The sequence below is a fragment of the Pelophylax lessonae genome (genome assembly GCF_965119305.1).
Source record: "Pelophylax lessonae genome assembly, chromosome: 5".
NCBI classification, from domain to species: domain Eukaryota; kingdom Metazoa; phylum Chordata; class Amphibia; order Anura; family Ranidae; genus Pelophylax; species Pelophylax lessonae.
In genome coordinates this window covers 365,588,615-365,605,574 of record NC_138772.1, presented here as the reverse complement: position 1 = coordinate 365,605,574, position 16,960 = coordinate 365,588,615, and the positions used below count along the sequence as shown (strand labels likewise).

General features: G+C 44.7%; 1 protein-coding gene across 2 annotated transcripts in view; it reads left to right on the top strand.

Annotated features, from left to right (window-relative positions):
- The window catches only part of ZNF407 (zinc finger protein 407), a 773,592-nt gene that overhangs the window by 120,484 nt on the left and 636,148 nt on the right, over positions 1 to 16,960 (top strand). The gene's annotated exons all lie outside the window — the stretch shown is intronic.

Below are 16,960 nucleotides of genomic sequence, written 5' to 3'. Positions count from 1 at the left end.
ATTGCACCTGGTGACTTTTCCAGTGCCCTGCCTGTGCTTTTCCAGTGCTTTGTGCCTGGAAAATTTTGAACGACCATGGTGTCCAAAAAGCGTTCTTTTTGCGCAAAAGCGTTTTTAGACGAACTGGTAAACCGTGACAGCGAAACAGAGTTACTTAAAGGACTGAGCGATAGCGATTCGTGGGAAAATTCGCCATCCGGTACGGAAAGTGACGACAGCGACGATTCTGATGTCTCTTTCTGGCACATACCTTATGGAATTTGGGAAGTATATCAAATGATTCTTCAGAATTTCGAACGGAGCTATGTGCCAGGAAGAGACATCAGAATCATCGCTGTTGTCACTTTCCGTACCTGATGACGAATTTTCCCACAAATCGCTATTGCTCAGTTCTTCAAGTAACTCAGTTTCGATGTCGCTGTTTTCCAGATCGTCTAAAAGCGTTTTTGCGCAGAAAACGCTTTATGGACGCCATGGACGTTCTCAATTTTCCAGGCACAAAGAACTGAAAAAGCACAGGCTGGGCACTGGAAAAGTCACCAGGTGCAATCCTGTGGTGAAATAGCATGATACAGTGTAATCCGTTAGGATCACAGCTTTTTATCATGTCATTTAGTGTACTTACATTTTTTAAATTGCCGCCGGTTCCACCCCCCTGCATTGCAACACTCGCAAGGAAGGGAAGCGAAAGACAGGGTGCCAGCATCGGCCGAGCACACATCGGGAGGACAGCGGGAGAACGGCGGGGGATCGCAGGGGGAGGTGAGTTATAACCACTTAAGGACCGAGCCCATTTTTGACACGCAGTATGTGCGCAGCGGTCTTTTTTTAAACACAATTTTTTGGGAAAAATTACGAAAAATTTAATTTCACTGCATTTAAAAAAACAAAACAGTAAAGTTAGCCCATTTTTTTCTTACGTCCTCTGACAGTCGCCGCCTATCCATAAAAGCCTTCACTATTGGGTAATGGCGCCCTCTGCAGGAGTAAGCTAGGCAAATAGAAATGTTAATACAAAACTTTTCTATACTTAGACACACCTCTAGGGGGTGTCCCCACAACTGGTCCTCCGTTTTATGCTGCTTAGCTTAGGAGTAGGCTAGCTTTTCTACCCGGGACCTAGTGTCTCAGTTTTTCTTTCTGTTTTTTTCTGACAATATGTATTTTTCTTCTGAAAATAGGTTTATATTGCTCTCACTATCACTAGTTAGTCAGGGACTTTTTCCTGGAGGACTACAAGTGACTGCAGAGCTGGGCCTCGCACTGGGTAATATAGATCCTTATGGAGTCCCAGCCTGCTAATGAGTGTCGCGGGTTACTGGTGCGCCCAGGACTCGCAACGACAGTGCCCCTCGGAATGGGGACGAGCCTGCGGAGCTGCGTCTTCGCTGAGGGTGTTTCAACCCGGAAGGCCCGCGTGTTGCCAGCATCCCTCCTTGGCTGACAGCACCCCCACTTAGGGTGGGAGGTCTCCCATATCAGAGCGGTGCCCGCTTCTCTGGAATGGTGAGTACTAATACCCCCTTGTCCCTTGGGACTTTTAGGGGGGTTTGTGGGCCCACTCTTAGGGGATGGCAGGGCTGGTGGTCTCTGTGGGATCCCCCATCTGGCTGGCTTGGTGTTACTTCCCTCCCTCCCTGGCCCTGCTGAGGGCGCTGTGTGGGGTACTTGTGGTACCTGGGGGGTTTGGGAGGGGCTCCATAGCGGTGTGGGGTCTCTCTAGGGTCCCCTGGGGTGGCGTGTGTACGCTTAGTTTGGCGCTGTTTTAGCATGGCCGCCATTTTAGGTGAGGGCAGGTCACTGGGCTCTGTGTGTGGGCAGCAGCCATGTCATGTAATACTGCCTTGCTGCCGATCGGGCGCCATCTTAGGTAAGGGCACATGTCTAGTAATGGCAAGCGGTCATCTTGCTGGTGCCTTTTTACATAGTTTTGTTAGGCACCATTTTATTGTGGCTTCTGGGCTAGGCCTCTAAGGGCGTGAGGTCACTTCCTCTCTTTCCTTCCATGTTACCTCAGAGCAGTCTGTGACAGTTTATGAAACTGTGGGGGGATTTTTACTAATGCCAAAGGAATTTTTCTGCCAAAACTGTTATTTTTTTGTGGATTTTGCATTTTCTGAAGGAGCTCTTTCAAACAATGCAGGCTGCAGTTGGGTTCCACAGGAACTGCCGATTTAAAGGGCCAGCATCCCATTTATTTTATTTTGGCTTTCTGGACTCCCAGACAAAAAATTCCACTGGTGAGGGCTTCGGGTATTCCTGAAGCCTCTTCCCTGGTCTCAGTTTTCTGCTGCTCTTGCACTTTTTTTGCATCCATGGTGGATCTGCGGAGTGCTCTTTTAAAAAAAAAAATGTTTTAAATAATTAACGGCCTGTGCCCTCCCAGTCCTCGGACTCCGTGCCTGAATGGTTGCCACGGATGATGTCTCTCCTGTGGGGTCCATGTCCTCCGTGGAAGGGGGTGGAAGAATCTTCCTCCTTGGTAGCGCGGGGACGCGCTGCCATAAGCTATCCTCATTAGCGCCATTACGGAAACTCTCTATCTTGACGATGAGTCCTCTCAGTCAAGTGCAAAAGCTGCTTTTGGGTTCCGAAGTGCCCAGACATCGGGTCAGGTTTCCCTTCCCTGTGAATTCTTGCAAAATTGTGTATGACCGGTGACGTCGCATTACACCTATGCTGGTGGTGCCTGAGCGTCTTTTCCCACCGCTATCCCTTTTTAGAAGGCCGTAATCAGACGTTGGACGATGTCCCCTTACGTGGACCACACTGTCTCTGGGCTGACTAAATCCACCTCGATGCCAGTTCACAGATCTAGCTGATAGGCGTGTTGAGGCGCTTTCCTGTTTACACCTGTGTTTGCCGCGGTGCTGGCCTCTCAGGCTCTCGTGGCATGGGCCAAGGTGCTTCGGTGCACCCTGGTGGCGGAGTTGACCCTATCTGACTGCCCTTGACTTGGTGGTTTGGGTTACCCGAACGGGGATGTACCTGTGTGACGCGGCCTTTGACGAGGCTCCATTGGTCGCTCGGTTGTCTGCGGTCGGGGTCGCGATTCGCCGCCTTTTTTGGCACAAAAGCTGGTCGGCTGACCACGCTTCCAGACAGACGGTGTCTGATGTTCCTTGTTGGTGATTCGTCCTTTTGGGAACACTCGGGCTGAGTTGATTAAGGGGCTTACGGGGGTCAGAGTACTCGGTTGCCCTCGGTCGCTAGGAGTAGGTCCTCTCGCACTAGGAGGGGGCCTTTCTTGATTGCTCAGCGTGGGTCCTTTCGTGCCTTAGGAGTGCAGGACAATGTCCTTTTAAGCCCTCCGGTGGTCACAAGAAGCCGTGGTCGGGTGAGACAAAGGCTGGTCAGTCTGGCTCGGCGGCCCAGGCCACCTCTTCCTGCAGGGACGCCCTCACCCGTCTTAAGGATGGTTTGACATCTGTGTTGCTTTCAGGTTCCCTGGTTGTCCAGTAATCAGGACAGGGGGGGTTCACGAGTTGATTCTTTTTCAGGGTACAAGATCAGTTTTCGATTTCGCCCCTTGGACAGGTTCTTCCTGTTGGCTCTCCGACTGCCTCCTGCTCGTCTCAGGGGTCTCATGGGGGCGGTGCATGTTCTGCTCGCCCAAGTAGTCTTTGTGCCCGTGTCTTCATGGGACAGGTTTCTAGATTTTTTGAGTGTCTACCCATCCCTATCTACGAGGGTTCTCAGAGATGTCTCCGCTTCACGGTGGCAGGCGAGCTGGCCAGTTTTCTGGCTCTTCCCTTCAGTTTCGCTTCGGCTCCCAGGTTTTTCACCAAGATTTTGGCTCCAGTGTGGGCCTTACTGCATTTAAAGGAGATTGTGTACTTATCTGGCGGACCTCCTGTTCAGGTCGAGCTTGTGTGCATATTTGTCGAGTTTTCTGACCGTGCTGGTTTCAGACACTCCGGGAGTTCGGGTGGAACGTCCATTTTCATTGGTCGGCACTGACTCCTTCAGGTCATCTTCATTACCTGGGGATGGTCCTGGACTCGGCTCAGGCGCGAGTTTTTTTCTTCCGGTGGGCTAACGCCGGCTCCTGAGGGACGAGATCAGATCCCTCAGGGATGATGATCCCTCCAGCCTTGCGGATCTATGTGCGGTTTCTGGGTCTGATTGTTTCGGTTTTCGCAGCCGTCCAGGTGGCCAGGTGAGGCAGGACGCCTCGGTCATTGGACAAGTAGTTTCTCTGTTCCACCGGCTGTGGTCGGATCCTTTGTGATGGCTCCGGTCGCCGACCCTGACACAGGGCCAGTCTTTTTGGCCTCTGTTGTGGACGGTGTTCACCGCAGATGCCAGCCTGTCGGGCTGGGGAGAAGTCCTGGGCACGCCTAGTGTCGGGGGTTGTGGTTGGCGGTGGGGGCCTCTTTGCTGTTACACGTCTTGGAGCTCCGCACGATCAGGCTTTGTCTGTTTCCGTTGGTTATCTCCCCTTCAGGGGTGTCCAGTTCCTGTACAGACAGATGACGCCACGGCTGTGGCTTCTATCAATCACCAAGGGGGCACAAAAAGTGCCTGGGCAGCCGAGGAAGTGGCCGTACTCCTGTCTTGGGCCGAATTGCGCATTCCTGCGCTTTCGGCTGTTCCCGTTCCGGGTGTGGAAAATTGTCAGGCGGACTGTCTGAGTCGCCTAAACCTTGGACCAGGGAGTCTGGTCCCTGCATCCGGAGGTGTTTCGCCTCCTGTGTGCCTGATGAGGGAATCCAGGACGAGGATCTGTTCATGCCCTGTCTCGACAATGGGGTTGGGAAGTTCGTGGCTTGACCTCGTGATCCTCTGGCGGACGCCACGGATGCGTTAAGGGTGCCTTTGGCACCGGTATCGGCTGTTGTATTCCTTTCCTCCGGTTCGACTGTTGTCCAGGTTCCTCCGCAGGTTGGCGTTGGAACGGATGTCGGTTTTCCTTGTGGCCCCAGACTGGCCACGTCAGTCCTGGTATGCGGCCATCATTCAGATGGTCGTCAGGCCTCCCTGGCGGCTTACGCTGCGGGATGATTTTCTGTCTCAAGGGCCGATCTTCCTTCCTGCTTTGCAGTCTCTGGCATGCGTTCCATCCTCGCTCCTTCTCGGTGGCAAAAGTTTTTTTGGCCTTCCTGCAGAAAGGAGTGGATCAGTGTTTGGCGCTGAACGCGTTCAAGGGTCAGTTGTCGGCTTTGGCTGTCTTTTTCCACGTCCCTTGGCATCGTATTCTTTGCTCCGCACTTTCCTCATAAGGGTGCAGCGTCTGACTCCTCTGAGGAAGGCTCCCTTGCCTCCTCGGGGCCTGAATTTGGTGTTGTCTGTGTTACAACTACCTCCCTTTGAGAACATCAGAGTTTTTCCTCTGCCTGTGTTGTTCCAGACAGTTGCTTTTCTGGTGGCTATCACGTCTGCTTGCAGAGTGTCTGCATTGGTGGCTTTGTCTTGCCGTTCTTCTTATCTGGTGTTTCATAGGGATGAAGTGGTTCTGCGACCCACTCAGTCTTTTATTCACAAGGTGGATTCTTCGTTCCACCTCCACAAGGATATTGTGCTGCCTTCGCTTGTGAGAAGCCCGAGCATCTCCAGGAGATGGCTTTGCATCCCTTGGATGTGGTCTGGGCTGTCAGGGGTTTCCTGGCTACCGCGGCATCTGTTCGGCAGTCTGATTCCCTGTTTGTTCTTCCTAAGGGACCTCGGAAGGGCTCGGGCGCGTCCGCGGCTACCTCTTCTCTGTGGATCAGACGTTTTTTGTTTCAGGCCTTTTCCATCGAGGGTCAGGTTCCTCCTTTCCCTGTTTTTTCATTACCTTTTCAGTTGGTTGCATCTTCCCACCCCTCACACCTGCACTGCTTTGGGACGTCCCAATAGTGAAGGCTTATATCAGGGATCCTCAAACTGCGGCCCTCCAGCTGTTGTGGAACTACACATCCCATGAAGCATTGTAAAACTCTGACATTCACAGACATGACTAAGCATGGTGGGAATTGTAGTTCCTGAACATCTGGAGGGCCATAGTTTGAAGACCCCTGGCTTATATGGATCAGCGGCGACTGTCAGAGGACGCAAGAGAAAATAGAATTTTTGTAAGAACTTACTGTAAAATTCTTTTCTCTGAGTCCTCTGACAGTCGCCGCCCCCACCCCTCTGGTTTTTCGGATCTGGGGGTTATTGCCTTCCGGTACTGCTTGCTACAAACTGAGGACCAGTTGTGACTGGATGAGGGATAATGGCTGGGGACGGCCCCCTAGAGATGTGTCTAAGTATAGAAAAGTTTTGTATTAACATTTCTATCTGCCTAGCTTACTCCTGCAGAGGGCATCATTACCCAATAGTGTAGGCTTGTATGGATGCGACTTGTCAGAGGACTCAGAGAAAAGAAGTTCTTACAAAAATTCAATTTTTTTGTATATTGTGAAAGATGTCACACTGAGTAAATAGATGCCCAACATGTTACAGTTTTCAAACTGCACACACCCGCAGAATAGCGACAACTACGGTCAATAAAAATCTCCATAGGCGACGCTTTAACAATTATTAACGGTTACCAGTTTAGAGTTAGTGTAGCTATTTTTTTTTTAAATTATTGCTCTTACTCTCGCGATCACGACGATACCTCACATGTGTGGTTTGAACAGCGATTTCATTTGCGGCGCGGCTTCCTGTATACGTTTGCTCGCGGCGAGGGGGGCAGCTAAAATTGTATTTTTTTTTCTATTTATTTATTTTAATTTTAGCACAGGTTTTTTATAAAAAAAAAAAAAAATCTGATCACTTTTATTGCTGTCACAGGCATGTAAACATCCCTTGTGACAGCAATAGGCACTGACAGGTACTCTTTATGGAGGGATCGGGGTCTAAAAGACTACACTTCCATGTATTCAAAACGCCGAAAAAGGCATTTGTGAATACATTCACTTTTTAAATCCGGCGCCTTTAGCAGCTGAGTAACCCGGATGTGACGTCATGGACGCCGCCTCTGGTTATGTCATCGGAGACCCGATCGAAGCCTCATCCGTTAGGACGGGAGACCCGGGCAGAGCCGCAGAAGGCGGTGGGGGGGTGTCCCCCTCCCACTCGCTGGGGTAATGATCAAGCGGCTCCCGAGCCGCATCAGTCATTACCGCCGGAAAGCCGACCGCCGGCTCTAGAGGCATCTTCCTGGTACAACCACTTTAACGGCAACCGGCTGGTCGGTAAGTGGTTAAAATGTAAAACAGATTTCCATGCAAAAGAATGTACCGCTTTTAGCACAGAAATTTGACATAATCAGACCGCCAGGGAGGTTAATGCACGTTAATAGGTGCGGTTGATAGTCTTTTAATGAGCATTAAAACCGCTCCACAAATGCCTACAATAACTGATTGCTAAGGAGTGGGCTGTGAAACTGGCTGCCGCGTCCTTAAAGACCGATGAGTCAGCTGTCAGCGGATGACAGCTGAGAGAAAGCACCCCACCCAAAAGCACCTTCTCTCCATGTTGATTAGGACATGTGCCTCTTCCTGCCAACCCTGTGCTGTCGTTGTGGGGGTCTGCGGCAGGGGGCTTATCCAAATATTGAAGCTCCCTTTAACAAGGGGGCCCCCAGATCCCAGGCCCCCCCCTTATGTGAATGATTATGGGGTACATTGTACTCCTACCCATTCACCCAAGAAAAAAGTGTAGTGTTACAAAAAAACAAAGACTGTTTTTGACAAGTCCTTTATGAACTGAAGGATGTCACCCATCGTAGCTCTGAGTCTTTTTTTCTCAGGTCTTCTCCTTTTTCTGATATATTCTTCCTCCGGTCTTCCTTCTTCTGATGGCTTTTCCCTCCGCCGATAATGTCGTCGTCCTCTTCTTCTGCCGCCATCCCGATTAAAAAAAGAAAATTCGGTCCTGCTCTGACAATATCTTCTGCTGTTATGCCAGCTAAACTGTCTGCCAGTTCTTGTAGAACTATGGGGCTTGGTCAACCGGTGACGTCACTCGGATTCCCACCCTTTTTGACATCACCACCTGGGGCATGATGACCTCTCAAGGGGGCAGGGTCTACGAGTGATGTCACTGGATAACCATGTCCCATAGTTATATAAGAACTGGCAGACAGCTTAACTGGCATAACAGCGGAGCAGCAGGACCAGATTTTTTTCTTTTAAACGGGTTGGTGACGGCAGAGGAAGACAAAGACAACATCGGCGGAGGAAGAAGACCTCAGAAGAAAGGTAAGACCATAGGAAGAAGATATTAGAAGAAATAAAAGACTGGCGGAAGAAGATACGATAAAGCTACGACAGGGGGCATTCTTCAATTATTAAAGAACTTGTCAAAAATCATCATTCATTTTTTTTTTTTTTGTAACACTACCCTTTTTTTTTTTTTTTTTTGGTGTTATATTTATTTCTATTTTTTGGCATGGGTTTCCCCTTCAAGATCATTATGATACATAAAGAGCCTGGTATGGAATGGGGGGGAGGGGGGAGACCCAAGCAGTTTTTTTGTTTTATTTCCGGCATGTTTTTTTTTTCACTCAGCTTTCACCGGGAATGCCCTCTGACAGCTGATGACTCATTGGTTGTTAAAGACGTGTTGGCAGGCCTACCGGCCCCGTTTCGTAACAACCAGCTAAAATTCTCATTGTACGTACGCTCCGCAACCGCCCTACAAATGCGCCACAACCGTATGCCAGTGTTACCATAGACTTGACTAGGTGGCATTGAAAGGCTTCAAATGCCTCCTGACAGACTTAATGCCCCTTAATGCCTGTTTTAATACCAGTGTAAACTCAGCCTTAGAGGGATTCTGTAGTTTATCAGACAACTGGAAAAGCGGACACTACTCCTTGCAAATTTCTGTCTAGATAAACATGGCATGTGTCAGGCCACTGAAGAACATTAGGAGCGTGCATTTTTGTTTTTCTGTAATTTCAGGAACTTTAAAGGTATAAAATATAGAGGAATGTGCATGTATTACAAAGATGTACTGTTTGTGTGTTTTTTAATTTTTTTTATTTTAATTTTGCCCTGACATACGCTTTAAAGAATCTTGTGTGTGACTTTAAATTCTTTATAAGCCGTGAACACTAAAGTATGTACCTGCAGCCTTCATCCCTCAAAGGTCCCATCCTAAGAAAGGATTGATTGTTAAGTTAAGAGTGTGGGCTTGATAGCAAAGTAGTCATCAGCTATGGAAGAAATGTTAAGAATGGCTATTGGATTGGAAGTAGCATGTAGTGTCGGTACATTAACAGTACTGACAATGTCAATTCATTATCATTGATGGCTAAATAATCTTGAAAATGCTCAGTGGACCTATTAGTTCCTGAGCATGAGCAGCTCATGCTGCATTTCTTCATTAGTTTTAATTGCTATAAATTTTACCTTTTTTTTTTTTTTTAAAAAATCCTTCTTTATAAGGTGAGGTGATCTTTCAGCAACATTAATTCTGTAATTTTGTCACAAACAGAAGGTCCTGCACTAAGTTTTTGTAATTTGAGGATAATGTAATGTTTTACGTGTTCTAGATATCAAAGCAAATAGGAGAGGTCAGGGAAATGGTAGCTTTCTGCTCAGATATTGCACCTATTGCTGTTTTATAGATAGCAGCGTCACCTGTTCTGATACTAAAATGACAGCCAAATGCTTACTGTCACCATAACCATTGTAAGTACTATATAACATGTCATATTTACCTGCTCTCTGCTATTGTTTTGCACAGAGCAGTCCCAATTCTCCTCTTCTGAGGTTCCCTGCTGGTGCTCCTGGCTCCTCCCTCCTTCCAAGTTTCCATATAACAAGCCTCTTGCTATTAGGGCACTCGTGCAGGCTTGATCCGGGCAAAAATGTCCAGCCTCTCTATGCACGTCAGTCGCCTTAGGCTAATGATGAGCATACTTTCCGCTGTGCCTCCTGGGATATGCGACATGCATAGTCTTTCATTCAGCAAAGGAGGAGAGAGCTGACTTATTGACATGCCCACCTTACCTGAAAGAGAAAACGGGCCTCTCGATGACGTCAAAAAGAACATGGTGGTGCAGGACAGGGAGGTGGAAGGGCATGAAAGGATCTCATGGGGCAACACTGGATCTGCTGTATGGGTGAGTATTTGAAATATACAGTTCCACCTCCAGGTAAGCGGGGGGTGAAAAGAAAAACCGAGGGGTTGTCAGGTGGAGACCCACTTTAATTACCAAAAAAATCAGGACAAAAAAAAAATAATTTACTCCAAATATGTGCTACGTTACACTAAAAGCCCTGTAACAAAATCTTTGATCTGATGGTTTTCTATATATCACTACTGTACTGATACTTTTCAAAGTAACAAAATGTATAGTAATTACTACTGGCAGAAAAGGTGGGTGAAACTTTCACTTGTCCTTACAAAGTATCTGTGGTGTGGAATATTTGAGCACTGGGATACTGCTGTAAACTATCTATAATAAAAAAAAAAGGATACGGATCAAGCAGCATGGACTTCTAGGGGGAGTGATGGTATAGAACCAAGACGACAGAAATGAAAGCAGCCCAATGTTCAAGTAATCCTATTCTTAAGGGTCCAATTTACACCTATGCATGTGGTATCAGACAGACCAAAGTATAAATTACCCCTTATACAGTAGGATCCCTTTTTAAAAATGCAGCAGATTGAGGTGAACCAGCCACACAGAATAATACTTCTACTTAAAATGCATTTTCATTGAATAACATTCAGAGCTTTTTCAAACAAATGTAAAAAAGAAGTAGTAGTCCTTAGTGAATGGCAAGTTAGGTGTAAATTATGTAGCCCTGGGCATATAGATTCTGCAGCTCTTTGCCTAGGCTCACATGGTCATTCATCCTGTAGCAGTTCAAGACAGGTGTCACATGCCATGCGTTACCAGTGCAACTCCTCCTGTTCTTAGACTTGGCAATCGGAAGCAGGAGTGGGCAAAAAAGCCTCAGATGAAGTCAGTCTTGCTAGGTATAGGTGAGGTTAGACAAATTGAGGGTGCATATACACTCTCACTTGTGCAAAAGTGTTCTGTGGCTTCTAAGCAGGGACAACATAATAAAAGAGGTTTTTCTGGCTTTGGTCTTTAGGACTGGCTTTTGTCTTTAGTAAGCCCCTCTTCGCATCTGCGTGAGGCTATTATGCATGCTTTTTTGTGTAACAGCATAGTGCAGGTCTGAATGCGGCCTAAAACATGACAGCTTTTATCTCTTTGATATTTACACATTGTTCTACAAGTCTGCTGCAGCTGGTGGGCCTGCTACTAGTCCTTACGGTTTACCAGCTGCTCAGTTCTTTAGCAATAGCCACACCTCATGAAGCAGCACGTTCACATTTTACCCAACCACTCAGGAATCCTCCTTACTTTCTGTCCACTGCCGCATCTACCTGAAGAATATATGCTGTCTTGTCTAAACACAGAGTGTGGAAATGCATCAGTGGCTTTTGTTTGTATGCAGTGATTTCAGGATTATTCCTATGTTCCTATTCCTCTAGATTAAAATCTACTAAATCTGTAGTTTATTTTCAAGATAGCAAATCTTTGTTCTTAAAAATAGTGCTTTATAAAATAAATACAGCACAGTAAATGCATGAGCTGTGCTTTTTTTAAAAAAATAAATAAAAATAAAATGGTATTCTATCTACTGTTTTGATACTGCAGAGATATTTAACATGTATAAGCCGTAATGACAATGAGTGCCAGTTTCCTCCCATGCTGTGCTTTAGTTCCAGTTAATGTTACATAAAGGAAAATAAAACTAAATACAAAACTTAATATATCAAGCAAAACATTTTGTGTGGCACCACCTAGTTTTTGTGCATTAGAAGGGATCTTTGTGTAGATGATTATAATGTCACTTTCTGACCTTTGCAGCTTGAATAATTGTAAATCATTGCTTCATAACGTGTCAGAGAATGTCTGTACTAGGCAATTAAATGGCAGAATATAATAGACCAAATTATTGCCTGTCATGTTTTCAACAACACAGTTAGTATTTGAGTTACACTTAATCATTACGTGCATTAGCAACTTCATTGGAATCCAGCTTCAGGCTGAGCATGAAATACATTACATTATTTAAACCTCTAATGGTAGAAGTCATTTATTTGTGTTGAAGTGTACAACATGCAGAGTTTCATAAAGCACGAAACACTTGAGAGCTTCATTTATCCAAATCAAAGTCGAAATGCAGATAAACACAAGTGGCAAAAATTAGTAATTTTTATAGGCTGGAAATATTTAAAAATACATGGTTGTGGGTAATTGTAGACAGCGGGAATAAATGAAAATTTCGGCTGGCTGGATGGACTCAAGCTGTTGTGTGCTTAAATCATCAAAGGCACTATACTAAATATTTAACAATTCATAACACATAGGCTATCTACAAATTGGACTAGATGGCACAGCTTTTTTATTTGTTGCTGTTGAGCTAAATGGTTTGAAATCCTATAACAGTTGCTTTTCTACTTATCCAAGAATAAACTTTTCTAGACATATTTAAGATGATTTGTAAATTGTAACTTGTGTAGATTAGCTTTTTAAATTAATTAATACTAGGTTTTCTTATTCATCTGGTTTGTCTCCCACAATAAACCAAGGACAATAGAACATGGTGCTAATGAACATCTCTAGGCTCATTCAGTAAGGCAATATAAAGAGTAATGATAATGGTAAAAAGTTCAGGAACCAATTGGAGACTTTTTTTTTTTTTTTAAAACCTCATTGGAAAATAAACATTTTGATTGTTTTTTTCCTATTTAAAAGTATTCACCTGAATATGTACCTTTAGCGTACAGAACATTGTAAGGTGTTATGAAGAACCACAGTTCCAGGGCTAAATATCTAAGCATGAAATTTTAAAGATGGTCATCTTGTACTTTGCCGAGAACACTTATTCAGTAAATGGGTCACAAAAGCTCTTCCACATTTATATGTACTCCCCATTTTTGCAAACTTCTTATCCATATAGCCAACAAAAGGGTTAGGTAATAAGATTCCCAGGGAAATTGCATATCGTGCATGTTTTTCGATCTACCGGATATGAAAACCTCTTTATACATTTGTTTTATAATGGTGGGAAAGTCTCAGTGGTATGTAGAATAGTGAACACATTGAAGTTTTATCCACCTTGATGGTTTGCAGCTGCATCCAATTGCGATTAATACTAAATTCTGTACAATAATGCATGTGTGACATCAAGACATGATATCTTTGATTTTTATGTAACTGCAGGTGCTCACAAGCTTTTTAATTTAAATTCCTGTCAATATCATGTAATACTGGAAGCTGTTTTATCCATGCAACCTGAATTAATCTACATTTCTTTATAGTAGTTTGTGGTACAGAAAGATTGTAATTTTTGAGACCATTTGCTCCTGACGAATAAGTGTAGTAGGCAGTGGCATCATTTTGTGAACCAAGCAGGTGAACTGCTATTGCTTTCGTACTTGGCCTTATTGCCCTCTCTGCTTCAGCAAACTTTAAAGTGCACCACACCTCCAAGAAATTTTGAGAGCCTTGGAAATGAGCTAGTTCCCTCTGGTGAAGTTTGTAGTTCAGAACGTGTCATTATACAGTACTTTACCTGATCAAATGGCACTTAAAATTCTCAGCTTGTCTATTTAAGCTCCACTTGTGTATTTAATTCTCCATTCTGCTGTTAGTGTTTTAATTTGTTCATGGTCTCAGTTTTCATAGAATCCTCTTACATTGGATAAGTACACATATCATTTGGTCTGCTTTCCTTTAAACATTGCAGTTATTGCTCGCCGTCATGGTTTTTATGACTGATTCTTTCCATAGGTTTGCTGTAATGCAAAAGCATATCTGGTACATCCCATATGACACAACTTAATTGTGACAATTTTTCATCTTGCTTTTGCCAGATACATTAAAGTTACATCCTCATATACAGTAATGGCACCTGTGAGACTAGCGCTTTCGGATCAGCTGTTGAAAGCTGGGTGAATTAGGTTGTGCTCTAAAAACTCCATTCAGGCCTTAAATGGGTTGATGACTGAACTCTCACTGTTTTGGTTTTTAACTTGTGCTGTTTATGGCTTTTAGTCCCTTTATTGTTCGGCAGACATAAATTGTGTAATTATGCTGAACAGTGAAATGAAAGCGGTTTCCACACTTGCATAGTTTGGTAGAAAAAAAAAAGAAATTCATTCATCCAGGTAAAAGAATATGTCTTCAGAATTCGATCGAGAGCAAAATGGAAAATCTCCAAACTGTCCATAAGAGGGAGGTTGTTCATACAGACATATCTATCCCTTGAGTGCTGCTGTTTATGGGGAGGGATATGGGATGGGGGGGGGGGATGAAGGCAAAGAACTGGCTCCTGCCTGACAGATAAGAGCAGAAGATCCCAGGAACCGCAGACCAGAACAAGACCTGCTGAGGGTAGACAAGTGGCAGTCTCAGGCTGGACCCCCGCCAGGCTACACTCCCAACGTGTTTCACTCCGCCCATTGAAGCTTACTCATGGGGACTGCTCGTATTTGTCATTGTCTGGAGCGTGGGCTGGCTCCTTTCCAGCCAGTTCTCACTGCAGCAGGCACAGGACTACAGTTATTAGCAGCTCACATACACACCATGGGTTCAAACTGGCTCCTGCTTATTGGACAAATAAATGGAAGTAGGGACAGTTTTTTTTTTTTTTTTTTTTTTTTTAACCTGTGTGGTTCACAACTCTTCCAGACAGTGGCAGGCTCAAAAGTGACTTGGATCCAAGGTTGCAACCAAAGCAACATCCCATGTCTCCTATAAAGTGTGGGCCAGGTAACTTTAACATGGAAAAATAATGTTTCTGACTTTAGTGGCAACTCCACCTAGAGAAAATGTACTTTTTTTTTTTTTTTTTTTTTAATGGATAAAACTTTGTTTTGACACAATCCAGTCAGTCTGTTAGAACCTGTTTCCCAATACCTAACTACATATTTCTGATAAGGCTATACTTATCCTAAAATTTTGTTATGAGGAGTGAGCACAATTTTTGATGTGAGCAGCCGGATAGTGATTACTATTCGTAGCACACATATTATTTGGCACAAATATTTATGATTTTTATGTTTTAGAATTTTTTTGCGCTGATAGTTTTTCCATATTATACTAATCATATGTCTGGGCCAATGTGGTGTTTTCTGTTTCAGTCTTTTTTTTTAATATTTCTTATAGTAATAGGATATTGTAAGTAAACAAAATCAAGTATAAAAATAGAACTGTCAGCATAGTCAATGTTCGAACAGTGGCACCATAACATACACTATATTACCAAAAGTATTGGAACACCTGCCTTTACACACACATAAACTTTATTGGCATCCTAGTCTTAGTCCGTAGGGTTCAATATTGCGTTGGCCCACCCTTTGCAGCTATAACAGCTTCATCCCTTCTGGGAAGGCTGTTAACAAGGTTTAGGAGTGTGTCTATGGGAATGTTTGACCATTCTTCCAGAAGTGTATTTGTGAGGTCAGGGACTGGTGTTGCAAAGAAGGCCTGACTCGCAGTCTCTGCTCTAACTCATCCCAAATTGGGTTGAGGTCAGGCCAGTCAAGTTCCTCTACCCCAAACTCACTCATCCATGTCTTTATGGACCTTGCTTTGTGCACTGGTCTAAATAATTTGGTGCAGGGGGTGTGATGTGGGGTTGTTTTTTAGGGGTTTGGCTTGGCCCTTTTAGTTCCAGTGAAGGGAACTCTTAAGATGTCAGCATATCAAGTCATTTTGGACAATTTCATGCTCCCAACTTTGTGGGAACAGTTTGGGGTTGGCCTTTTCCGGTTCCAACATGACTGTCCACCAGTGCACAAAGTAAGGTCCATAAAGACATGGATGAGCGAGTTTGGGGTGGAGGAACTTGACTGGCCTGCACAGAATCCTGACCTCAACCAAATCGAACACCTTTGGGATGAATTAGATAATGTGATTGCGAGCCAGACCTTGTCTCCAACATCCGTGCTGTCCTCACAAATGCGCTTCTGGAAGAATGGTCAAACATTCCCATAGACACACTCCTAAACCTTGTGCACAGCCTTCCCAGAAAAGTTGAAGCTGTCATAGCTGCAAAGGGTGGGCCAATGCAATATTGAACCCTACAGACCAAGACTTGGATGCCATTAAAGTTCATGTGTGTGTAAAGGCAGGCATCCCAAATACTTTTGGTCATAAAGTGTATGTGGAGAATGAGGTGGTTATTGTGTTTATTTTGTAGGACATTGAGATCTGCACTTTACTTGTCCTAAAGAAATATGAATCTTCCTTTGGAATGAAGGGAGATTGTGGCGTGCATGTGAAGGGGAAGCAAAACTAGGCAATGAGGATTTCAAGAAGAGGCTCAGCAGCGTTGATCGGCTCACTCAGTGAAGATCATGATGGAGCTCTGCATTTGCCTTTTAAAAAAATATTTGTACTCTGAAATATCCACATCATAGTTTAGCCCAATAAGATGCTGTAGAATTTAGAAAAGTTCTGTAAAGATAAATACTGCTTCTAATTATTGTGCAATTTAGATAAGCAGCTACTGGAATCACTTAGTGAAGAGTATTGCTGATAAAGTAGATTGTATTATTTATTTGTACTCCGTTTCTCATGTTTTTAGTCTAAATCCCGATTCACAAACTGTATATACAAAGCGGGAACCAGCGCGACTCCAGTGCCTGTTCCTGCATCGCATGTCACATGCCAGAGATTCACACTGACCTCTGTGAACCCCTGGGGGTGTCGAAGCAAAGTTAATGACACCCCCTGGTGCAAGCTGCCAAATGGTGCAGGAATCGGATCGCATGGGTGTGAACACCCATGTGATCCGATTCCAGTGCGGACCAAAAAAAGGGTCTTGCACCATTTTGGTGCAAATGCGATGCGATTTTAGCCATACAATCTGTTGCACAGACATCGCATGTGATCTGCACAGTGTGAACCCAGCCTCCACGTTATTGTTTGTGTTATTCGTTTTAGCATTACCTTGCCACACTGCACAGCCCTGAGGCCCCATTCACATTACATGATTCTACTAGTGAT